Source organism: Meleagris gallopavo, chromosome Z (assembly GCF_905368555.1).
Source record: "Meleagris gallopavo chromosome Z, MGAL_WU_HG_1.1, whole genome shotgun sequence".
NCBI classification, from domain to species: domain Eukaryota; kingdom Metazoa; phylum Chordata; class Aves; order Galliformes; family Phasianidae; genus Meleagris; species Meleagris gallopavo.
The window spans coordinates 5,532,598-5,558,845 of record NC_139435.1 but is presented as its reverse complement, the minus strand read 5'-3'; positions in this window follow the sequence as shown (position 1 = coordinate 5,558,845).

The window sequence follows — 26,248 nt, the reverse complement described above, 5'->3', positions numbered from 1 at the left end:
AGCTAGATGGATAGTGGGATTCTTTTTCATTTTATGCACCTATGGACATGACAAATTTCAGAAAGAACGGACAAATTTCAGTATGGATTATCAGTATGACTTTCAAGCTTTTCAGAATAAAGGACAATATGTTTCATAATGCCTTAGTTCCAAACCTAGGTTTCTCATTAATTTTGACACAAGCTGCTTTCAAGCAATATGCTTTGTAACTCCTGATTTGGAAACTTCAACAGAAAACAGCTTTTGCACTGTACCTAATATTTCAGCTCTGAAAGAAAAGCAGGATTATTTACTTTTTTCCCCCTCTCCCTATTTAATTAGATTGTTCATATCTTTCTACATTGAAAAAGAACAAAAAACAATTTGTTGAGATGTAAACTTTTTGCTGAAATACATTTCCATGAGGAAATGCCAACACATTATTTTTAAGTACAAGTAAAGGAAAGATATTCCAGACTGGGGAAAAAAAAAATAAAATAGTAATTTAAAAAAAAAAAAAAGTAGGAAAAGAAAATGGCAGTGAATGCCAATTTTATACTAAATTATATTGATTTTGTTATGGCTAGAGATTGGGGTGCAAGTTAATAGCACAAAACATACTCAGATAAGTAACATGCTGAAATATTTTAAGAAAAAAAAATATCCACACTTTCATGTGTGAATGCCTTTGAAAATGGTGCTTAGTTCTCTTTGTGCATCATTTCTTTGTGTCCTGTAAAATGGTACTGTTCTCTCTATCAGCTTTGCTGACACATTCTAGCAGGATGTGTTTATGCAGAACTTACAACACAATGCTCTGGATTTAATACTTCAAGTTACTAACTCTGTTGAATATAACTTGTAAACAAATCCAGTTTGAAACTTGCTTTATCAATTTTCTGTCACATAGACAAGAATGATCATTTATCTTCTAGCAGAAATTTTTGAAACATTTCTTTCTTAAATATCTTTCCATAATTTTCCTTACATGTCAAAGTCATGGCCAAAATATGTGTGTTAAGAAATCCTTGAGACATTCAAATTTCAAATATAATGTAGAAACTGTTATTCTTATAACTACTACTGCTACTACTATTAACTATAGTATTGATGTAAGTGAATTAGCTTTCACAGCATGGAAATAAAAAACAAATATAGAAACATTACTTTAGACTGTCTGGCTTTAATTTTACACCTACTTGTAGTTTTGAAATATATATTGGCTTGTGTCTAGAATCTTGTTGATAATCATCTACTGAAATGACATTAAAAGGATAAGAGAAAGAAAAACATTGAAGGAGAATGGTGAGAATGCGACAAAATATTAAAATTAAAGGAGAGAAAAAAAAAAGGAAAAAAAAAAAAGGAAAAAAGAGAAAAAAAAAGAGAAAAGCCCAATAGTATAAAATAAGCAATTCTTAGGAACTCATGCTGAGACTTGCTACAGAGGAGCCTAGAAAACAAACACAAGCATAAACTCTGCTCTCAGTGTGTGCCTTTAAGCCATTGGCATTAATTAAGATTCTATGGCTTACAAACAATTATGACATAATTAAAGTGAGATCTTTCCGGAGTAAAACAATAAGAAATGACTTTTAGAAGCCATGGGAACTATTAAAACACCACATCAGTACCAAAATGAGCAATATTTACTAGTATTAACACTATTAAAATGCCTTTTGAAGACAAACTTAGGCAATTATTACTCAGAAAAAAACTCACTCTTTGAGATATAGAACAGTGATAATTAAATCCTGTTCTATATATCTCTGTTTTTGGTGTTTGACAGAATGAAGTCTTTAGGAGAATCTATTTTAATGACCTTGAGTTGGCAAGGTTTTCAGAGAGACTGCACTTAGCAGGAGACCGATATTTAGTTTATGTTTTATTATTGGCATTATTTTAAAGGTTAAAGAGATGTTTTAAGGGCCCATTCTACATGGAAACATGCTGATGACTGTAATAGATTGCAAACTTTCTGAGGTTGGGTGTTGTCCTCATTACCCTTACCTATTACAGGAGGCTTAGAACACAACATGAATTCTTCTCACATTCATGCTTAATTCATTAAATTACTGACGAAAATGTTACTTTTATCTTTCAATATTGCAAAGAATGCTCACTGCAAGTAATATTTAAATGTCATGTCTCATGTGAGAGTTGGAGTGTCACCATCTGCCTTCTAATAACTGTGTCTCAATGGATCAGTCTTTTTGCTCATGCAGCCAAATTGTAGTAAAGCAAAGCTAGTATATACTTGAACAATAGATATTCCCATTTATCTTAATCTGTTCTCTTTCCTTTTCTTTGACACATTGCTTGGTCAAATTGTGAGAGATGTTGCCTTTTTTCCAGTCACCAGGGACATCTCCTGATTACAACAACTTCTCAAATATTATTGAGAGTGTCTTGGCAACTACATTAGCCAATTTCCTCAGGACTTTGGGATACATTTCATCGAGTCCCATACACTTGTGGATGTTCAGGTTTTTCAGGTGGTCATGATCCTGATTGTCTCTTACAGCTGGAGGGACGTTGCTTACTCAATCTCATTCTACCTAGTCAAACATTTGAAGGCTGTGTGGTTAACAGTTAACAGGAGGACTGAGGCAAAAAAGTTATTAAGTACCTCAACCTTCTCTTTGTCTGTTGTTACCAGCTTGCCTGTGCCACTCATTAGGGGGAGGACGCCCTCCTTTTCTGGTTGAGTTACCTGTAGAAGCCTTTCTTGTTCTTTTCGGCATCCCTAGCCAAATTTAGTTCCAGTTGAGCTTTGGCTTGCCTGAGCCTATCCCTACACAGACTAGCAGCTTCCTTATACTATTCCCACAGTACCTATCCCTGTTCCTACTGCCTGTGCATTTTCTTCTTTCTCTTCCATTTGACCAGTAAGTCCAAGTTCAGCCACACCAGTCTCTTGCCTTCCTTTCCTGATGCGTGACACATGGGGATAGAGAGCTCTTGCACTCTGAAGAAAGCTTCCTTAGAGTCTCCCAGCTCTGCTCTGAACCTTTACCCATCAAAACAGTTTCCCAATGTGTTTTGTTGACTAACTGCCAGAAGAGCTGACATTTAGCTTTCCTAAAATCCAGCATCCGAATTTTACTCTTTACTGTCTCATTGCTCTGGAGCATGAACTCAACCAGAGCATGGTCACTACATGATATCACCAACCAGTTCATTTGCACTGGTGAGCAACAGATCTAGTATTTCATCTTCCAATTAAAAATAATAAAAAAATAACACCGAGGAAAGGCAAGATAATGATTCTTGTTTGTGATTGATGGTGGATGAATATCTCTATTATCAGTCTTATCTCAGTGAATTTGGCTGTAGGTACCATGACACAATCTTTTTTTGTGATAAAATATGGTCCATGATGTTGTTTATATATTCTGCATAAATGTAACTAAAGAGATGTAAAATATCTTTAAATAGGGTGATGTAAATTTGGGTTATGCAAAAAAGGTCAAAGTTGCTGTGAATAATACTATTGTTATTATATTTAAGCGTAAATGAGAATGAAAAATGTAGATAAGTATAATTATAAAATATGAAAATGTTATTCTGGTATAAAACTATTGAAATATCTTATTAGTATGATTTATTAAAAACAGCAATGAAAAATGATCATGTGCAAGTTTTGGGTCATCTTGATTTGTGTTTTCCTGCTTTTCCAAACAAAGTCATTTCAAGTTCAAAAATCACAAGGGCTGCTCTGAAAGTAATGCCTCCTATTTTATTATGCTGGCTCACGATGTAAGAGAAGTTGGTGTATTACATTTCCATTATATTTTGTTTCCATGTGACATACAGCAGCAGAGGGACAGTCTGACAAGCTGATGCCTGTCATGGAAACATGTATGAAGCAAATCTTTGCAAGTGAATTCTTCTGTGAGGAAAAATGACACCCACTAACATTCATTGATGTTTGCTAAATATTTATGGAGAGCAAACACTGGATCTTAGCACAGTAAGGTAGTGGGTGCTGTATTTCAGCATTGGCTACAGCAGTGTGAAAGACAAGCCACATTCCAGACTGCCATGCAGGTTTTACAAGCACAGCATGCAGACTCTATTTCACTGCCAGCAAAAATATGTAGCCAATATTAGTAACTCCATAGAAAAGTAGTAAAAGCTGAGGATTTGCTAAATAGTGTTATTGCATTCTTCATAGTTATTGTAATTTCCATGGAAATAAATAGGAGGCATCAATATAAGAGCATTTATAATCTCAGCTGCTCTGGAAGTAATAATGGTCAGGCACTGGAACTGCCTCCCCAGAAAAGTGAACATGGCACTGAGCTTATAGAGTTTAAGAAGTGCCTGGACAATGCTTACAGACGAAAGGTCTGATTTTTGGGCGATCCTTTGTGGAGCCAGGAGTTGAATCTGATGAACCTTCTCAACACGGAATATTCTACATTTATATGATTTTAATCACTGGAAAGTTCATGACAATTTTGGTTCTGTTGAATTGCTATATTTTATAGAATTTTACATTCCTTGATATATTTTGATCTGTTGTTCCCAAACACAGGTGATTTATACACTTGACTTGTAGTTAAATGATACATCCATTTTGCAAATTTCAACAGAAATTATCTTCACTCGAATAAATTTTTGTCAATTTAAAATAAAGTATATTATTTTGAAGTGTTGCAAAATATTTTCACAGTTTCACTTTTTGCTCCAACACTGGAACAGATAAAAACAGAATAAATATAAATGGTGTATTTCAATCACCTACATGTTACTTTCTTTCAGGATAAGTATATTTGTCATGAGATTCTCATTCTATTCAATTTTGTACAGAACAAGATAATGTCCTCACTGAAGGAGAGTTTAAAACACTAAAACTCAAAAGTGTTTTCTTCTGTAAAAGGACTTACCCACTGAAGTTCCTAAAAATGTTTTAATTCTTCATAGAGAGCTAGTACTGCTGTGCACAATGCTCAAATGAAATTGTTGGCATGATAAGCCCTGTATCTCATATCAGTGAGGCTGAGTAAAGCCCTCACTGAGTTTCTTGGCTAGACATCTGCAATGTTAGGCAAATTATATCCCATATGATCACTTGCACACTTCTTGACCTGTGCTATAAAAAGAGGTGCTATGTCAGATCTTTTCCTCATCAACAAGGAGGTGCTGGTGGGTAACTTGAAACTCAAGAGCAGTCTTGGCTGAAGTGACCATGAAATTTTGGAGTTCAAGGTGCCTAGGGCATCAAAGGGGATGCAGAGCAAGCTTGCTAGTCTGGACTTCAGAAGAGCAGAGTTGAACTCGTCAGGGAACTGTCTGATGAAATGACATGGGAGAAAGCCCTGGAGGGAAGAGGGGCCCAACAATCAAGTGTTCAAGAATCATCATTTCCAAGTCCAGAAGAAGTGCATCCCAAGAAGTAATAAGGCAGGCGAGGATGCCAAGAGGCCTTTATGGATCAACAAGGGGCTCCTGGACTTACTTAGGTGCAAAAAGGAAGTCTACAGAGTGGAAGCAGGGATGGATTAATTGAGAGGACTATAAAGAAGTTGTCCAAACAGCTGGGGATCAAATTAGGAAAGCTAAAACCCAGATAGAATTAAATCTATCCAAGGACATAAAGGGGAACAAGAAAAAATTCTACAGATGTATCAGTGATACCAGAAGGGTCAGGGAAGATGCGGGCCCGCTGCAGAAGGAAACTGGATCTTTGTCATGAGGGATACAGAGAAAGCTGAGGTGACTTCCTTGCCTCAGTCTTCACCTGCAAGGGCTCTAACCACACTACTAAAGCTGCGGAAAGCAAAGATAAGAACTGGGAGGAAGAATATCTGCCTGCTGTAAGTGAAGATCATGTTTAAGACCATCTAAAGAACCTGAATGTGCACAATTCCATGGGATCTGATGAGATATATTCCATGGGTTTTGAGGGAACCAGTAAATGAAGTTGCCAAGATGTTATCCTTCATTATTGAAAGATCATGGTAGTCTAGTGAAGTTCCCACTGATCGGAAAAGGGGAATCATAACCCCCATTTTCAAGAAGGGAAAAAAGATCCAGGGATCTACAGGCCTTTCATTCTCACCCCTGTGCCTGGCAAGATCATGGAGCAGATCCTCCTGAAGCCTCTACTAAGGCACAGGGTAAATAAAGATTAGGTCATTGGTGGTAACCAACATGACTTCACCAAGAGCAAATCATGCCTGACAGCTATGGGGCCTTTTGTGATGGAGTTAATGTCAATGGAAAAAGGAAAAGCAACTGATACTGCCTGGACTTCTGCAAAGCATTTGGCACTGTCTTGCATGACATCCTAGGCAGGATTCAAGAAAGACTATTTGGCACACAATCAGCGGAGCAAGATAAACAACATAGGAAAGGGATGCTGAGAACAAAGGACACCTCCAGGAGAGAAAAACAAAGGCAAGTAAACAACCCTGATTGGAGGAAGAGTGCATGGCTAGAAATGACTCATGACTCTGATTGGAGTCATGAAATCATGCATCATTAAAGAGTGTATGGAATGTTTTCTTGACATGTAAAGGGTGGGTGGGAAAATTACAAGAGGAAATTTGAAAATCTATAAAAAGGATGTTAGAACTTGCAATAAACAGTTTGGATCGTTCACGAATCTGAGTCCATGCCCCAGATGCTACAACATCTTACTCAAGAAATTGGAGAATGGATTTGATGAATGGACCACTCACTGGATAAGGAATTGGCTGGATGGTTTCAATGCTCTTGTGGTCAGTGTGTCAATATACAACTGTAGACTGGTCACAAGAGGCACTCCTCAGGAATCGCTGCTGGAACAGATGCTATCTTTTTATGCAATATGGGCATTGGAATTGAGTGCACTGTCAGCAGGTTTGCACATGATGCCAAACTGAGTGGTGCAGTTGACACAGCAAAGAGAAAGGACACTATCCAGAGGGACCTGGATAGGCTTGAGAGCTGGCCCCATGCCAGCCTCATGAGGTTCAATCAGGCAAAGTGAAAGGTCCTGCACCTGGGTCTGGGCAATCCAAAGCACAGATACAGATTGGGCAGGGTATGGCTTGAGAGAAGCCCTGAGGGAAAGAATTTGAGAGTGTCAGTTGATGACTCAACACGAGCTGGCAATGTGCTCTTGCAACCCCAAAGTCCAGTTGTATCCTGGGTTGCATCAAGGGAAGTGTGACCAAGATGTCAGGGGAGGTGAATGTGTCCCTCTACTCTGCTCTCATGAAACTCGACCTGGAGCACTACCTTTAGTTTTGGAGACCACAAGACAAAGATGACCACAGTCCACTTCTTGGCAAGAGTCCTGAGGAGGGCCACGAAGATGTTCAGAAGGCTAGAGCATCTACCCTATGAGATCAGGCTGAGAGAGCTGGGGTTCTTCAGGCTGGAGAAGAGAAGGCTCTGGGGAACCTTGCAGTGACCTTCCAATACCTGAAGGGATATTAAAAGAAAGCTGGTAAGGGGCTTTTAAGAAGGGCGTGACAGGATGAGGAGGAACGGCTTTAAACTTGTAGAGAGTAGACTTAGACTAGATATTAGGAAAAAATTCTTTATTGTGAGGGTGGTGAGACACTGGAAAAGGTTGTCCAGCAAAGTTGTGAATGCCCCTTCCCTGGAGGTGCTCAAGACCAGGCTGGATGGGATTTCAAGCAACTTGGTCTAGTAAGAGATGTTCATGCCTATGTCATGGGGGGTTAAGCTAGATGATCTTAAAGATCTCTTCTGACCCAAACCATTTTATAATTCTATGATTCACAAGTCAATAACAGAGCATACTGACATAATTTTTTCTAGTCAGTTCATCCCTTCTTCAGATATATATCTGCCTAAGAGTTATACCCATACCAGGGAGGATATGTTTGTTCTTCACAGATATGAAAGATGTTTATTTCAGTTCTGTTTCATGTCTGTGAAACACGGAACTTCCTCACACCATCTTAGCATAATACAATTTTATCTTTCACTAATATGTCTTAGTTATCTATTACAACTCCTTCATAAAGTGCTAATCTGGCCAAAGTATTAAAGCAAGTTTTCTTATCATTTTATAATTAGGAAATAACTAAATCTGAAAAAGAGCTGCTGCCCATATTTAAATTTAGTTGTTCTCATAATCTCAAAAATGAAAATAAAATAAAATAAAATAAAATAAGATACTCTGCTTCTTTTTTTTTTCCTTCTTTTTCCTTCCCCCCTGGCTGAAGCAGCAGTCTTGAAATTTTCTACATATGAGTAGATAATCTATTAGATGATCTCTTTTCTTATAATAGAAGAAGAATATGTCTTGCACAAAGTTGCTTGTAAAGCAGAATATTTATGCAAAAAATTTAGTTGTAATGAGGACCATAATCTTGGCTGGCATGGTAGTATAATAATGGTAATAATGCAGATTGTTTGAGTCTGAAACAAATCTGGGACATCTATCTTCACAGTAACACTATTATATTCTATCATGTAACGTAACCAGAATTTTCCAAGAATCGTCCTAATTTTCTTAACATGTGTTTAATCACTAAGTCACATGATGTCTGAAAGCAAGGTAGAAAAAGTTCAACGATCAAAGAAGCCAGTCTTATAACTAAAGGACATGATGGCCATCAAAAAAAATGAAGTGATTCTAATATTCAATAAATAAATAAATAAATAAATAAATTATACTTCAGTAGATAACATCTTTCTCTTTCCTATACACTTTAGCTGGTGGCAAGCAAAAATAACACAGCAATGGGAATTTGTCATTTACCATATTGTACAAAGTAAAAGACACATTTGGGTACAAAATTTGGGTACAAATTTTCCCTATTTGTTTCCTGCTCCTACTTAACATTTGAACACTACTAGCTAAAATGATGATTCCTCCTTTAGAAGTGTCCCATTTTGCACATAGGAAAACAAAAATGAAAACATGAATTTTATAACTCTTCTTCTTCACCTCTCCTTTTATTTGGGGCCTGGAAAACAATGTACCACAGGATTTATGCACTTAAATACTGACATTCATTCAGTCTTGGCTCAAAATCCTGTAAAAGGTGATGTTAACACGAACAGGAATACACTAGCAATCCCAATTTCTTTCAGTCATTTGAGTCAGTTCATTTTGATGATTTAAAATGCCTAAAGTATCAAATAAATGGTATATGATCTGAAAAAAAAAAAAAAAAGACTCACAAATAATTTTGAAATAATAATTATGTGTAGCTATGTGAACCATAAGCAGTAATTTCCATAAAACAGACATCCTGAATATTTCATAGCTGATCTTTTGCACATCCTGTTATATAATGCAATTAAAACACACACATGCAAAATCCACAATACAGATGCAGAAAAACATTTGCTCATGAATTGAATGAATTGAGGGAATCTAAGATCTTCAAATCAAATCTACTCTTACACATGTATGAGTTTCTAGCTATAAGAATTCAAATTCCAATCCTCCAGAACAAAGTTTAAAGTTTTAAATCTAACAGTAAGGTCAGTAGAAAAATGAAGGAAGAAATCCCTTTTCTGTCTGTCCTCCCATCAGTGGGTAGCTTCAGACTCTCAGTCATGTCCAGTACAGTCTGAGGCATGGTAAGAATTCTTTACAAGTTCAGATCTGTCTTAATCACGCTTTAGCATCAGTTGCTTAAAAATAATTGTCTTGTACCTTGACTGTTCTCCTTATCATGGAAGTAGGCTTTGAATGACAGTTAGCATGGCAGTTGCTTCTATGAAGTACTGTTTGCTCACTGGTTGAATTGAGCTGCCTTCCCTCTGACTGCAAAGCACCACAATTATTTACTGAATTATAGGATGTAGGTCAAACACAGGAAACAGATTTCTTAATGTTGGTTTCTATCTGTGTATAGCTGAGTTTTTATGTCATGAAATATAAATAAAATAAAATTTAAAAGTACAAAATAAGAAAAAGCTAATATTCCTCATGAGGATGATCAGGACTTCTAGTCTGTAGGAAATCCTAAATGACAAAAATTACAGTTTGTATCTATGGGCCAAGTATTAATTGTTAATGGCTATTTGGCTTTTCCCTTTATAAAGCCATATTTTTAAAGCATTTGCAGAAATTAGAAAAACTAATTATATAATCAAATAGTAGCTACTGAGTAATCTTTATGAAGTCTTTGTCACAGTTCTTTGGCTACCATGCATATATTTTTTGTTATGAAAAAAATGCACTGCTAACTTCAGATCTAATTAGTAACCTAGGATATTATGGGCCTGATTGAAAATCAAGCAAACAAACAAACAAGCAAAATGAAAAGGCATAAAGAAAGGGAGAAAGAAAGGAAGAAAAAGAGCCATGTGAGAAGGGAGTGAGAGAAAAGACATGGAGATAATGCTGGCAGAATATACTGTACCGGTACTTATCCTTCAGAAAACGCACTCTGAAAGCCTTTTCCAGTCATCCAACACCAATAAAACCAACAACATGCACAACCAAGCTCTGAATAGAGCATAAAAATATGGGAATTGTGGTGGCATGGTGGTATACAATTTCATCTATCATCCCCAAAAATACACTTATTTCCAGATAAGAAAGAAATTGGTTGCTGAAGAAAAGCAGCAGGTCTCTTCCTCTGACTGTACCAAGCAACATGAAGCTTACTGATGCAGGAACAGGCATTTAACACCTGTTTAAAAAATAAGAGGAAAAGGAAGCAAAAAGACATTTGAAAATGAAACAAGTCAGACTGATTCACTCGATCATTTATTTATCTTTTTAAAACAGCTTTATTTACCGTGAATTTGTCTCGATAGATGAAAACTGTGTTAAATCACTTTGTGATTCATATTGTATTTTGATAAGGTCTGAGGGACTGTTTAACTAAGCATTTCCATCCTGCATATTCCATACTACTGGTAGCTGAGGTACTTCATAACAGTTCCCTTTTTCTCAAATGCCCAAATCAGACTTCATCAGTTGCTGATATCTATTAAATGATTTATGTTTTTTTACAGATATATAGGAAATATTAGCTTGGATTCTGCAAGTATGTGCTGTGGTTTAATCCCAGCGGATGGCTCAGCATCACACAGTGATCATGGAGAGCCTGTTCACTCTCCTCAATTGGGATGTAGGAGTGAATCAGAAAACTAAAAGTGTGAGAACTCTGGTGGAAATAAAGACAGCTTATTTGTAAAGCAAAACTTTTGCATTAGCAAAGCAAAACAATGACTTAATCTACTAATTCTTATTAGCAGACAGATGTTCAGCACTTCTAGGACTCATCACATATAACAGTCCCTTGGGAAGACAAATACCATCACTCCAAACTTCCTCCCTCCCTCCCCCCTCTTCCTTCTTCTTTATTTCAGATTTTACTGAGTATGATGCCATCGCATATGGAAATCACTTTGGTGAGTCTAAGTCACCTGTCATGTTTCTGTTTCCTCCCAGCTCTTTGTTTTATCTCCAGCTCCTCGCTATCAGGGAAGCATGAGAAGCAGAAAAGTCCTTGGCTCTCTGCAGCTCTCCTCTGTTACAAGTAAAACATCATTGTGTTATCATTACTGTTATCATTACCTTTTTCATAAAAAATCCAAAGCACATCATCAAACAACCTTGTATGAGGAAAATTAATCCTATCCCAGTCAAAATTATGTCAGTATGTTAGGACCAGACTAGTACAAGCTTTAAAGTCCATTTAGCTCCTGAACATATTTGGAGAACTAGTGCACATTCAGATTTCAGCTGCTGTGAGTACTGCTGCAGTCAGTTCTGGAGTTTGCTCATTTTACCCAAATTTATGCATCAAATTCTTGTGTGACTGAAATTTATTCCTATACCTCAACTTTGTTAAAAATTGTAGCTTCACTGTAGAGATAGTAAAAGCATTTTGTCCAGATATGGCTAGTGGAAGAGTGAAAGTAACAGGGGATGCTGAGAAGGCAGAGATACTGAATGCCTTCTTTACTTCTGTCTTCAGAGAAAAGACTCTCACTCAGGATTCCCACACCCTGGAGGTTATTGAGAGGGTCTGGGGAATGGGAGACTTCCCTTTAGTCAGGAAAGAGGACATGCGTGAGCGCCTAGGCAGTACTAAGGTCCACAAGTCCATGGGACCTGATGGAGTGCATCCACGTGTGCTGAGGGTGCTGGCGGAGGTCATTGCCGAACCGCTCTCCATCATTTTTGAGATGTCTTGGACAACAGGGGAGGTCCCTGAAGACTGGAGGATAGCCAGTGTCACTCCAGTCTTCAAAAAGGGCAAGAAGGAAGATCCGGGTAATTATAGGCCTGTCAGCCTCACCTCTGTCCCTGCAAAGGTGATGGAACAGCTTGTGCTGGATACCATCTCCAGACAACTGGGAGAAAAGGAGGTTATCAGGAGTAGTCAGCATGGGTTCACCAAGGGGAGGTCGTGTGCGACCAACCAGGTGGCCTTCTATGATATTGTCACATGCTGGGTGGATGGGGGAAGAGTGGTAGATGTAGCCTACCTTGATTTTAGAAAAGCATTTGATACTGTCTCCCATGACATCCTTATAACAAAGCTGAGGAAGTGTGGGATAGACGAATGGATAGTGAGGTGGGTTGAGAACTGTCTGTCTGGCAGAGCGCAGAGGGTCGTCATTGGTGGTGCAGAGTCTGGCTGGAGACCTGTGACCAGTGGTGTCCCTCAGGGGTCTGTGCTGGGTCCGGTCTTGTTCAACATCTTCATGAATGACCTTGATGAGAGGATAGTGGCCACCCTCAGCAAGTTTGCTGATGATACGAAGTTGGGAGGATTGGCTGAAATGTCTGAAGGGTGTGCTGTCATTCAGCGAGACCTGGACAGGCTGGAGAGCTGGGCAGTAAGAAACCGGATGAGGTTCAACAAAAGCAAGTGTCGGGTCTTACACCTAGGGAGGAATAATTGCATGCACCAATACAGGCTGGGGGATGAGCTGCTGGAGAGGAGCTCTGCAGAGAGGGACCTCGGTGTCCTGGTGGATGACAGGTTGGCCATGAGCCAGCAATATGCCCTCGTGGCCAAGAAGGCCAATGGCATTCTGGGGTGCATTAAAAAGAGCGTGTCCAGCAGGTTGAGGGAGGTGATCCTCTTCCTCTACTCTGCCCTGGTAAGGCCTCATCTGGAGAACTGTGTCCAGTTCTGGGCTGCCCAGTACAAAAAAGACAGGGATCTCTTGGAAAGAGTCCAGTGGAGGGCCACAAAGATGGTGAAGGACCTGGAGCATCTCCCCTAGGAAGAAAGGCTAAGTAAACTGGGTCTGTTTAGCCTTGAGAAAAGACGACTGAGAGGGGACCTGATCCAGGTTTATAAATATCTGAGGTGTGGCGGCCATAGCGGAGAGGCCAGTCTCTTTTCAGTGGTACGTGGAGACAGGACGAGGGGAAACGGACATAAGCTGCAGCATAGGAAGTTTCGCACGAATGTGCGTAAGAACTTCTTCACGGTGAGGGTGACGGAGCACTGGAACAGGCTGCCCAGGGAGGTTGTGGAGTCTCCTTCTCTGGAGATATTCAAGTCTCGCCTGGACGCCTACCTGTGCGACCTGGTGTAGGGAACCTGCTTTGGCAGGGGGGTTGGTCTCAATGATCTCTAGAGGTCCCTTCCAACCCCTACAATTCTGTGATTCTGTGATTCTGTGAAATGGTGATAGTCACCATGAGTTCATGAAGAATTGAGTGTGTCAGGGACATGATTTAGTGGTCATGGTGGTGATAGGTTGATGGTTGGACTAGATGATCTTAGAGATTTTTTCCAAGCTTAATAATTTTATGATTCAGTGTTCACAGGAACTAAAGAAAACTATTAGTTCCGTAATGAGGTTGATAGCATAGCTTAATATTGCCTACTTCTCCCATGCACAATCTCACCCTCAACCAATCCTCAAAGTCTACAGATTCTCTAAACTTCTCCAGTGTATTTTCCTTCTGTTTATGTTTGTTGTAAACTAATCCAGTTAAGCTTCTGGATGTATCCGAGTTCCAAACACCTACTTAGAATCTCACAGATCTTTTCAAATGAAACATATATCAAGGTGCTCTAATATAAGGTTTGCTTGCACCCTCTTGTGTGTGTACATGTGTTCAGTATACATATATATATATATATATACACCAAAAGATCTAATATATATATATTTTAAGCAGTGAAATAGGCTCCCCAGGGAGGCAGTTGAGTCACCATCCCTGAATGTGTCCAAGATTCATTTGGATGTGGTGCTCAGGGACATGACTTAGCAGCAGGTTGTTAGAATTAGGGTTAGATTGCAGTTGTACTTGATGATCCTGGAGGTCTTTTCCAACCTGAACAACTATGATTCTGTGATTCTATGATTCTATATGTGGGGTGTTCACATATGTGTTGACATACAGGCAAATAAACAATTGTAAGTACAGACATAAAATGTGAATATGTGCGTATTTACAGAAGAGTGAAAATGGTAGGAGATCAGACACAACCTCTTACTAAAGTGTTTTTCCTGAGCATACAGTCATGAGTAAGCTGTAACTACCAAGTGTGATGCTGGTAGTGGAATGTTCCACTCTGCTGTGGTACCAAAGTTTTATCACTGATGTTGAAATCAGAGAAGATACAGAAAAGAGACATAAGAAATTTAAGATGGAGAAAGTAATATGTATTTTTACCCCAAGGTCCAGACTGTAAAACTTACTGATAAGATCAACCATGGTCTTACATGTAGTTTAAATGTATTACCCTATAAGGATAAATGAAGAACTTAAGGGCCCTTAGAAAAGCCAAACCAGAACAGATTGAATGGGCCTACAGCAGACTAGTGCATACTTTTTCCTAATATATAAGAAAAAAACTCAAAAGACTGAATTTGATTATTTCTTGAAAGCCATTTAGTACTTGTGGAAAGGGGTGGAAAGATACAGCCATCATTTCAAATCTAAATGGAGATAAAAGCCTGGTACTGCTATTTTTTTTTTTATTTTTTATTTTACTTTATTTTATTTTTTGCCACATTTAGGATTTTACAAGGAAAATGACGGTTAAATTTCTGAGCTTAACTTTAGATTTACATTTTTACTTAAGAGCTAGTTGGCTGATAGTATCATACCAAATTTAAAATGTTTGTTTTCTTAACTTAAATACACAAATTCACACCTGTCCTTTCAGCCTTCTTCCTCTGATTCTCTTTCTCTCACTTACACGCACATGAAACAAAAGCATGTATTAAAATAATATCATTAAGGTTGCAAAGTCAAGCCTGTGGAAATTAAAGAATGAGAAAATTAAGTTTTCCTGTGAATTTTAACTAGCAGAAGGTGGCAGGCATCCTGTGAAAAAAAAGTAGCATGTGATCATGTAATTAAAGACTGTGCCATAATGCCCCCACACAAGGGTGCCAAATTAATGTTGCATGGGCAAGCTTAATTTGAGCATTCCCTAACTTGTTTTGAGTGCTTGACTTTGCAACCTTAATAATGTTCCTTTAATGCAGTTTTGTATGTGCACATTTTAAACAGAACTATCTTAAAGAAGCTTTTGTCTGAAATATTACTGTCACCGAATCTTATTTAGACTCTTATTGTATTATCATAATTTCATGGCATTTTAATTTATACTGCATTATTGGACTGTTAACTTACTTCCGCTACTCAATTAGGCTGGTAATATTGTTTCACTTCTAATATGCTTTTCTTGCTGTTCAACATACTGCAATTATTAGAATGCTATTTATATTTACCTAGTGCCAGTTTTTCTTTCAGGTAAGCAAGATTACAATAAGTGTCACCATAGAAAATAAATTATCTTAATACAATCATATAAAAATACCTACAAACTTCTCATGCTCATAACCAGGACATAACAACAGAAATAAAAATAACATGAAAAGAAAGATAGTGCAAGACACCGTTTACCATAAATAATGTCTGATATTGATTAGATAATTTTATGATATATATTTGAAAATATTGCATGCCTGCTTCTTTTGGTATCCCCTATAACCTCTCAGAATGTCATGACCACTACATAGATTTATTGTTTATTGAATATTTTTATAGTAAAATATTCTTATATTTTACTAGTATATTTCTTCAAAAATGTTTCTGTTCCAAACAACACCATTAAAGCCAGAAAGCTATACAAATCAAAACTCGATGATAAGTAAACTTGGAAAGCTGCACTTGCATTAATAGTTGTGCTTTATTATTATTATTATTATTTTATTTTTATTTTTATTAATTTTAGGTACTGTAAGCTGGAGATAACTAGAATAATTCACAGAGGTATGTGCTTTTTAGTGAGAACTATTGGTGGTAGGTGGATGGTTGGGCTGGATGATCTTGTAGGTCTTTTCCAACCGTGGTGATTCTGCGATTCTGTGATTTTTAAAATGCCTATTTCTCTCTATTGATTGAAAAAGATACTGAGACAATGAAATCAGTAACTAGTGCTGGGATCCAAGCTTATTAGTCTTTTTTTTCTTCTTTTGAATATTGATTCCTAGTACATATTATCCATTAAATATTAAGTTCAGCCTCTTTCCATTTAATCTTAACTTAGTAGTTTAGGCAGTGAGCAGGGCTGCTACAGGAATTTTTCAAGAAGGGTGGTTGAAGCAATCCTTCCTGATGCTTATTTCCTGAGCAAGGATTACAAGCAACAGTTTCACAGAAAGGAGTGAAAAAAAACGCTTTACTATTTTGGGGAAATCTCTATTGAATTCAGCAGATTTAAGCAACCTTTTAATAGAATATTACAGAACTCTAAACTGGAGCTATATCTTCCATGCGTGCTGCAAGTTAAATTGTCAGGAAATACACTGCATATAGGTAAATGTCAGCAATATGACCTGGGCCCACATTGTATGTGGTTAGGTTCACTTCCTGGGTTTTTAAAAGAATAAGGCAAAATACTTTGCAGGATTTAGACCAAAACTTTTGGACACAGTTACACCATTAATTTCTCTCATAATTTATATTAGCTTCAATAAGGCCTTTAGGAACAAAAAAGTGATTCAGTCCTTCCCTAGAGTTTAAAATGTACGCTGCATATAAAAGTAATGATTTCAGGTGTCTTCCTCACTAATCAATTAGCTAGGCTGTACCTGTCTGTGGGAGAGTATGAGAGGGAGTTTAGCTCACCTAATTTTGAAGCACGAGTTAATAGCTTTCTTCCTCTAATTAATTTGTACTGCTAATCTGAACTCACTGTAACTAGTTTATCCAAAACCAAGGATTAGTACAGTGGGCAAGACTATTGGTCTGGTTAACAACTTGCTTTTGACAGTACAAGACTGCAGGAAGATGGAACCTGTAACCTTGTGATGGACAAATGCAGCATAATGTCCTGTACAGCTGGTATCTTCCTGAATATTCTTGCATTTGCTTACTTAGCATTTTGCAGACAAGGGAGAGCTTGGAATTCCAGTAGTCCAAATATAAGCAGTTCATTACCAGAATATTAATAATCATTTATTTGCACTTACAAGCTTGAATGCACATCTGCTCTAAACAAGCCTTCACAGCTACTCCTCCTGGATAATTTAAATTGGCTGCTTAACTTCTAGACAGTGTTTTCTTGGATCTGCTTGAAAAATCTTATAGATATATACTCTTCTAGTATTCAGTTATTCTTTGAAGAACACTTACCAGAATCTCACTATTGAGACGCAACATGGAAACACAGTGAATACTAATCCTCAATAGAGCAGTGATAAGTGTGTAACCAGGAAAAAGAGAGAGAGATTTCAGGCTTTCACATGTAAACAAATAAGCCTTCGGAACCATTCACCAGTGCTGTAGAAGGATCATTACAGAAAAGAAAGCAGATGGCTAAGGTATGCTATATTTGTGCCTTTCTATGGACAACCATGATTTCTCCTGTTACACTATCATTTAGAGTGAGAACTCCTCTGTAGAGATTTTTTAATCTAATTTCTGAGGCAAAGCTGTCTGCATCTTCTTGTTTGAACACAGTTTGACAGAAAGTTTGAAATCATTCTTTTCAGAACCTCTAAACAGTCTAAAATGCATGCCTGAAAACCACCCAGAAGAGGAGTAGTATAGGAGGAAGCTCTTGACTTGAAAAATAACATTTTTATTTGAGTTTTGCTACACTCTTTATTCTCATTTCCACTCCATAGTGTCATCTCTGACATGTACTTGGAAATCTTACTTGTAAGAATCTGTCTGCAGTAAGCCAAGCCAGTCTCAAGGAGAAAACATGCAGATGTAGCATCTTAGAATAGGTAAGATCTAAACAATTTTGTTATTAACATTCTATTTTGTTAAACTTTCAGCAGAGGCAGAATGTAAGCCGAAATTACTGGACGAGAAAAATTCACTTGCTGTGAGGCTGAATAATAAGTAGATAGATAAGTTTCCTGTGATATTTCTTAACAGTAAAAGGCCGTCTCAGGTTAAAGTTATGTGCTTGCTTCTATGACGGGTCTCTCATCTGCAATCTGTAAACTGCTGGTCCAAATTCTCTGTTGTGATTCCAGCAGAGTTGTGAGAAAGGAGAATTTAGCTTCCTGTTGGTAGGTGGCTGGCTGTGCATGTAGGAGGGGGCTGAGAGGAGGCTGTTAATTAAATTTGAATGCAAGATTCTGCTCTTTGCAACTGAATTAAAAATAAAATACCAATTGAAGTTTAATTACTGTCTTTGCTTACTTGTGCATTCAAATTTGAAAGATGACTTCACACTCTGTTTTTAAGCTCCTGTGGCTCAGAGATGATTATGGAGTTTGAGTGCTATGTGACACACAGTCTTATCAAATACCCCATGCTACCATAGAGGCGTTTATGCAGCTGATAAGGGAGGGAGCAAGTGTAGTCTATGGGTCAAATTGAGAAGGATGTTATCCTCAAGCATGCAAACAGGAAGGGGGCTTGCTTTAGGAAATCCATACTCCCTGTGGCTTCAGTTAAGGTAATGATTACTCATTAACCAGTAGCAGTTATTCATTACTTGTTAACTATGAGATAACTATTGCTGTCCTCCAGTAGGACGAAATATTTAATTAAGGTAAGCTAAATAAGAACCTGAAAATGCTTCTGAAAAAAAAACACCTATTTCTGTTTGTGAAATAGGCATAACTTACATGATAAGGATTGGGGAAATATAGAGAAAATCATGCTGTTTCCATTAGAAAATGGAGCATGTCTAGTTGTGTAACAACTATCTATTTTGTGTTAGTATTTGCTAATGAGTAACATCTTGGTAATGCACTTTTCTATTCCTTCTTTTTTAATCTAAATCCCAAGTCTCCTGTTTTAAAAAGCAGTGAGCAGTATTCTGAAAGTATTTCATACAGATTTTGCCTGAAAAAAGAACACAGGTTATTTTATTTTATTTTATTTTATTTTATTTTATTTTATTTTATTTTGAGTGTTTAGGAGTTTTAGGCTCTCAAATAAGCAGACAAAGGAAAACTAAGCAAAAAACCCTCTGAGTATTTTTAATGAAAAACACGCTAGGATACTACTACATTTGAGTAAAAGTGTCAGAGCCTAGTCCAACACACTTTGTTACTTCCCCAGTTGCCTCTGGCTTTCTGCTTCTTCTTTCCAGTAATTCTCTGGAAGCTTAGATAGAGTTGATATCCTATAGGTATGGTAAATCAAACTAATTACATTTTCACTAAAACTGAAATAGTCTTCTGTGGACTTTTTCTTTTTTTTTTCTTCTTTTTTTCTTCTTTTATCAAAAAGATAAAAGTAAAAACAAAAGGTATTTGTTTCTTTTTCTTTCAAAATTTGTTTATAGTGCTTTACTCGACTGAAGTGCATCTATACCAATGCACGCAACATGAGCAACAAGCAGGAAGAGTTGGAAGCGATTGTGAGTCAGGCTAATTATGACCTTGTTGCTATTATCGAAACATGGTGGGACCACCACTCCCATGACTGGAGTGCTGTGATAGATGGCTACAAGTTCTTCAGAAGGGATAGACGAGGCAAGAAGGGTGGTGGTGTGCCCCTTTATATTAAGGATTGTTTCGACGTTGAAGAGCTTGGGGTTGGGAATGACAGAGTGGAGTGTCTATGGGTAAGGATCAGGGGCAAGGCCTGTAAGGGCAACATCTTGGTGGAGGTCTGTTATAGACCGCCTAGTCAGGATGAAGATTTGGATGAGGTATTCTATGAGCAGCTCGTGGAAGTCAAGTGATCGCCAGCGCTTGTTCTCATGGGAAACTTCAACTTCCCTGATATATCTTGTAAATATAATATAGCCCAGAGGAAGCAGTCCAGGAGGTTTCTAGACTGCGTGGAAGATAGCTTCCTTATGGAACTGGTAGGAGAGCCTAACAGGGTCGTGTCCTGCTAGACCTGGTTTTTGCTAACAGAGAAGGACTGGAGGGAGAAGCGAAGGTTGGGGACTGTCTTGAGCAGAGTGACCGTGGAATTGTAGAATTCTCTACTCTTGGAGATGTCAAAAGAGTGACCAGTAAAACTACTTTAGTAAGGGGTAAAGGGGTCCAGGAAGCCTGGATGCTCCTCAAGACATAAATCTTAAAGGCATAAGAACAGGCTGTCCCTGAGTACCGTAAGGCGAGCTGTAGGGGAAGACAACCGGTATGGATGAGCTGGGAACTATTGTTGAGACTCAGGGAGAAAAAGAGAATCTATGTCCCCTGGAAGAAGGGGCAGCTTACTTGCAAAGATTACAAGGGAGTAGCTAAGGTATGCAGGGAGAAAGTTAGGAAGGCAAAAGGCCAACATGAACTCAAAATGGCCACTGCAGTAAAAGACAATAAAAAATCCTTTTATAAATATATCAACGGCAAAAGAAGAACTGAGGATATTTCTCATCCTATAATTGATGCAGCAGGGAATGTGGCCACAAAGGACAAGGATAAGGCTGAGGTCCTCAATGCCTTCTTTACAACTGCCTTTAATAGCCAGACCAGTTATCCACTGGGCATTTTATGCCCTGATCTAGAAGCCTGGGATGCTACTCAGAATATACTCTCAGTGATTCACGTGGAGACAGTCAGACAGAAGACAGTCCAGACTCCATCTGGACTGTCACAAGTCCATGGGACCGGACGGCCTACGCCCTCAGGTGCTGAGGGAGCTGGCAGGGGTGATTGCTGAGCCACTCTCAGCCATCTATCAGCGCTCCTGGTAAACTGGAGAGGTCCCAGAGGATTGGATTTAGCTGTGCATGGGCAGGGGTTTTGTACCTCTCCAGATGTGATCATTCATTCTATTTGTTCCCAGATGCTACTCCAGGAAATCACAGCACGTCTTGTGTCTGCATTACATGACTTGCAGGTCAGCAGTGAGCTGCTTGGTTAACACTTGGTTTCTGAGGCAAAAATAATGTCAGATACCTACATATGGAAACTGAACTGAACTGATCAAAGATTTCATTAATGAAAAAGAGAAGGGTAGGAACCTACATCTGAAATATTTCAATCTGTGAATTCAACCTCACCTCTTATCTACAGAAGGCTTCTTCAGGTGTCTGAGCCAGTGGCTATTTTTCTGAAAAATAGAGACAGAGCATCTTGTACTGCATGTCACTTGCAGATATTTAAGGCTGCTATTAGAGAGAGAAGCCTATTCCCGCAGTTGGACTTCTGCTCTTTTGGATAAAATCTTATGTGCATAAAGATCATCTTCAAAAAACATCTACTCGACAAATATCTGCTGATAACTATTAGAGGAAGGAAAATAAAACAATTTTTCAGTGTTTTCCTTACTCAGTGGCATTTTTAATCTGGTAAAATACACAGAAAATCCAGGCATAAATGCACCCCTTTTAGCATGTCAAATATACATAGCGAATTCAAACCATACATTTCTGCTTTTATATGAAATAGTTAATGCTCGAAGCAGGAAAGATAATAAAAGCAAAAACTATTATGCAGAGTTAGTTTAACAATACGCAGTTTAAAACTGTAGCAATTGTTTTTGGTCAGTTTCTTGCAATCTGCAAGGTAATTTTTTCCAATTTATTTGGAATTAGTCAAGTGCACTGTTGAAAAGGCAGAGTGAATTGATGTTAAATAGTTTTTGGAAGATGTAATTGTCTGATGATTTGTAAATAGCCAAGCTTATCAAAAAAGTAATTTAAATGTTATGCTGACAATTTTGTTCAGTTTGGTGTACTCTGTAAACTTGTGAATCCAATTTTTAGCCCTCATTAGCATCAGAATTCTCTTTACACTGCTAAATGATTTCAGGTATTTTGTGTGTATGCCCTGAGCATTTGGTGCTGAACTTTTACTAATGCTTAACCGGAACAGACAGCATATAGTCAGGTTGTAATCAAAAGTGCTTTGTTTTCCAGACATTGTGACACAGATATTCTATTTTCATAGGGAGGGAGGGGAGAGAAAGGGAGGGATGAGGATGGGAGAGGAGAATTTACTTAATTCTAATTATTTATTGTCGTGACATGCAGAAATCAAACTCTATAGCTAGATTAAGGATGTAGAGCAGGTATGTTTATTTCAGCGGTGCGTATACACTGGGTGCAAGGGGGAAAGATCTGCCTAACTTGCGCACTGTAGAGCAAAAGCTTGGTACAGATATAGGCAAACTTATACATAATCAATGATTTTCCCAGAATTCACATACATATTCATTATATTTCTAAGAAGCCCCTAGCATACTTCCCTCCTCCTTGCATGTGCTTCGTGAGCAGTGGAGGTCTCCTCCTGGTGGTTGTGGGATGAAGGCTTATTGTCTTCCTTGCTCTAAATTCCTTGCTTCTGACCCTGTGGAAGAGTAGCCCGAGTTCTAACTTGCCTTGTGGACATCTTATCATTTGCTTACCAAATATTTTCAAGCTGTTCTCAAAACTTTTATCTTTGTCCTCCACCCCCACATTGTTCTAATCTCAGCCTGTTGCAATCCTCATCCTTTTAGTAGCATCTGCCCATTTGTTTCTGTAAACTATCTTTTACCCTTTGTTTCTTGTGAATCATCTTCAGTAATACACTTTAAGCCACTGTAATGAGTTCTCCTTAAAATAAAGGTATCAATAAAATGTCCCCTTGCATTCACTTTTTAGTTGGTTAGTGCTTTTTTATTTTTTATTTTTTATTTTTTATTTTTTTCCCTAAACAATAACATCTGAAAATATACTTCCTGCAAGAGCATCAACAGGACACCAACTTTTCAGTTGTTGCTGAGTGGTGAGTGTGTGTGTAGAGCCAGGTCAGATCACTTGCTGGAGAAAGAATCAAAACCATTATCTCACAGCAGCAGGGTAGAGTGAAGCCAGAACATCTGGTCTGAATTAAGCAAGGGGCTATTTTATACCACATGATGTCGTGTAGGAAGTTATAAACTGTGGGGAGTTGGCGAGGGGCAGCTGCTGCTTAGGGATTGGCCAGGCATGATTGGCAGGTGGCAAGGCATGTTAATAGTGCAGCATCAGTCAGTGGGAAGTTATATTTTAGCTGGGAATCAGTCAGTGGATGACAAGTGACTTTACTGAGGAGATAGATAATGGCTGCTCCAAAAGTAATGCATCCTAGTTTAATATATTGGTGGTGTGGCATTACAGGTTAAACCTTCCTAGAAGTATTCTATTATATTTTATTATAATGCAACACATGGCAACAAAGAGGCAGTCTGACAAAAATGCCATCTTACATGGAGATGCATACGAAACAAATGTGTGTATTTTCATTTCTATCTGCAGAAAAAAAATGGCACCTGTTGACATTCACTGATGCTTGCTGAACATTACTGGAGACCAAGTAGTGGATATGAGCACAGTGAGAAGGTAGATGATGTGTTTCATCAGTGGCAACAACAACACTGAGTTACACCTGTAGGTATGGATTTACATGAGCATGGTATGCAGGCTTTTGTTCACTGCTGGTGAAAATGCATAGTGAAGGTGTTTACTATGTTGAAAAATTGTATTTTGTAGCTGAGAATTTGCTATATCAAATAGTGTTGGTGTGCTCTTTACATCCATTGCAATTTCCACAGAAATAAATGAGAGGTGTTAATTTTAGAGCTATTTGTGTGTGTGTGCATGTGTGTGTGTGTGTATATATATTGTATACACACACTTGTATAATTGTATTTTTGTTTCTGGTTTCCTCTTATCTGTCACAATTTTTTTAATCTCAATTCACATGTTCTATTTTGTTTCTAATTCTCTCCTTCATCCCACTGTGGTGTGGAGGGAACTGAATAGCTCTGTGGTACTTACCTGCCTGACAGGTTAAATCTAAACACTTACCCTTTGCCTCACGTTTACCCTTTCCCTCAGCTTTACTCTTTGCCACTCCCTCATCTTTATTTTTTATTCCCTTTCCCTCACCTTCAGCCTTTACAATCACCTCCCTGTCTCTGGCCACCCCTCTTCTGATGGAGCCCAGAATACCATTTGCTTTCCAAGCTTCAAGAGCACACTGCTGGCTCATGTTAAGTTTTTCACCCATCAGGACCCCCAGGTCCTTCTCCGCAGGGCTGCTCTCAAAGACCACTCCTTCCAGTCTGTATGGATGTCTGGGATTCCTCTGGCCCAAGTGTAAAATCTTGCACTTTGACATGTTGAAACTCACTAGGTTCACCTAGGCCCATCTTTCAAGCCTACTGAGGTCCCTCTGAATAGCATTCCTTCCTTCCACCATGTCAACCGCTTGGTGTCATCAGCAAACTTGCCGAGAGTTCACTCCATTCTGTCATCAATGTCATTGATAAAGATATTAAAGAGCACTGGTCCCAAGACAGACCCCTGGGGGATGCTGCTCATTACCTGCCTCCATCTGTACATAAAACCACTGATGACCACCCTCTGTCTGTGGCCTTTCAACCAATTTCTTATCCATCAAATGATCCACCCATTGTAGTCCCCGTTTTTGAGATCCAGTCCGCCAGGGGCTAACGATCTCCCCTCGCTAGGGCCATTGCAACACAGACACCAATATGAAGATGTAGCAGATGGCCTTTATTGCAACTAAACAGCAACTTATATATCCTAGTGCCTTATCTAGGCCCCTTCTATGTCCTTCAAGCGTGAGTCATGATTTACGTAACAGAGGTCCTATCGCATCACATCCCGATGACTCGCTAACGCCTACTACAACAACCCATCAAGTCCAAATTCCTCCAATTTGGAGAAAAGGATGTGCTGGGGGTCCAGGTAAATTACATCAGTCGCCTTTCCCTTATCCACCAGTGCTGTCACTCCATCATAGAAGGCCACCAGATTGGTTAAGCATGACCTTCCCCTGATTAAGCCATGCTGGCTGTCTTGGATCACACGCCCATTCCTCATGTGATCAAGCATGTCATCCAGGAGGATGTGTTCCATGCTCTTCCCAGGCACAGAGGTGAGACTCACCGGACTGTAGTTCCCTGGGTCATCCTTGCTCCCTTTCTTGTAAATGGGAGTGACATGACCCTTCCTCCAGTCTTCTGGGACCTCACCTGAAGTCACAACTTTTCAAATATAATGGATAGTGGCTCAGCAACAACCTCAGCCAGCTCCTTCAGAAACCTGGGATGCACTTTAGTTATCTCTGGTGGAAATGTGTCTATCTGACCCAGTCCTCTTGACTCTTTCTCAGAGGAGGAGGCAGAGATTTAAAGTAGAAATTCATTTCTTCTATGTTTAGAAAATAAGGACCAAACAGATGAACGAAATTTTATGTTGTTTATTTAATTATTTTATCCTATTATTATGAAGATGTCTAATGTCTCTATAACCTAAGGTGTAGAGGACAGATACATTAAAAGAGATGTCTGTATGCCAAAGCTCTAAAATTAATGTGCATAACTGCACCCTGAAAGAATTAAGGGATAAGTCAAGTTTATAACCCTCAGACAACTTACGCTTATTAAAAATAAAATAAAATAAAATAAAATGAGTGGGGTAATTTCCTTACAAACTATGCGCACTTTCTATTACCAACTATTAGCTAGTAACATCCTCTTTTATTTAGCAGAGAGAGATGTAAAAAAGTGTTGGGACTCATACAAATTCAAGTGTGAGAGCAGGTGTTTCCAGCAGAGAGAAAGACTGAAGATATTGCACTAGTTCTAGGTAATCCATCACTGATGTTTCCACATAAGGAGCATATGATATGTTAGAAAAGAAGCCAAGCACATACAGAAGAGTTAAAAATGAGGCAGTTGTGTTAAACACGTGATAATTATCTGAGATTCTTGAAAAAGTATCTGAGAATCTATTTCTAGGCAGTTTTCTTCCACATATATTTATTTATGTAATATTATCTAGTTAGTGTGGAACATTTATTGTTCCATGCAAGAAATAGACAACTTGACACGCTTACTGACATGTGGTCTTACTTTCAACATTTCAGAATAGAACAATAAAATAGAATAATTCAATTGAAAGGGATATTCAAAGATCGGGAA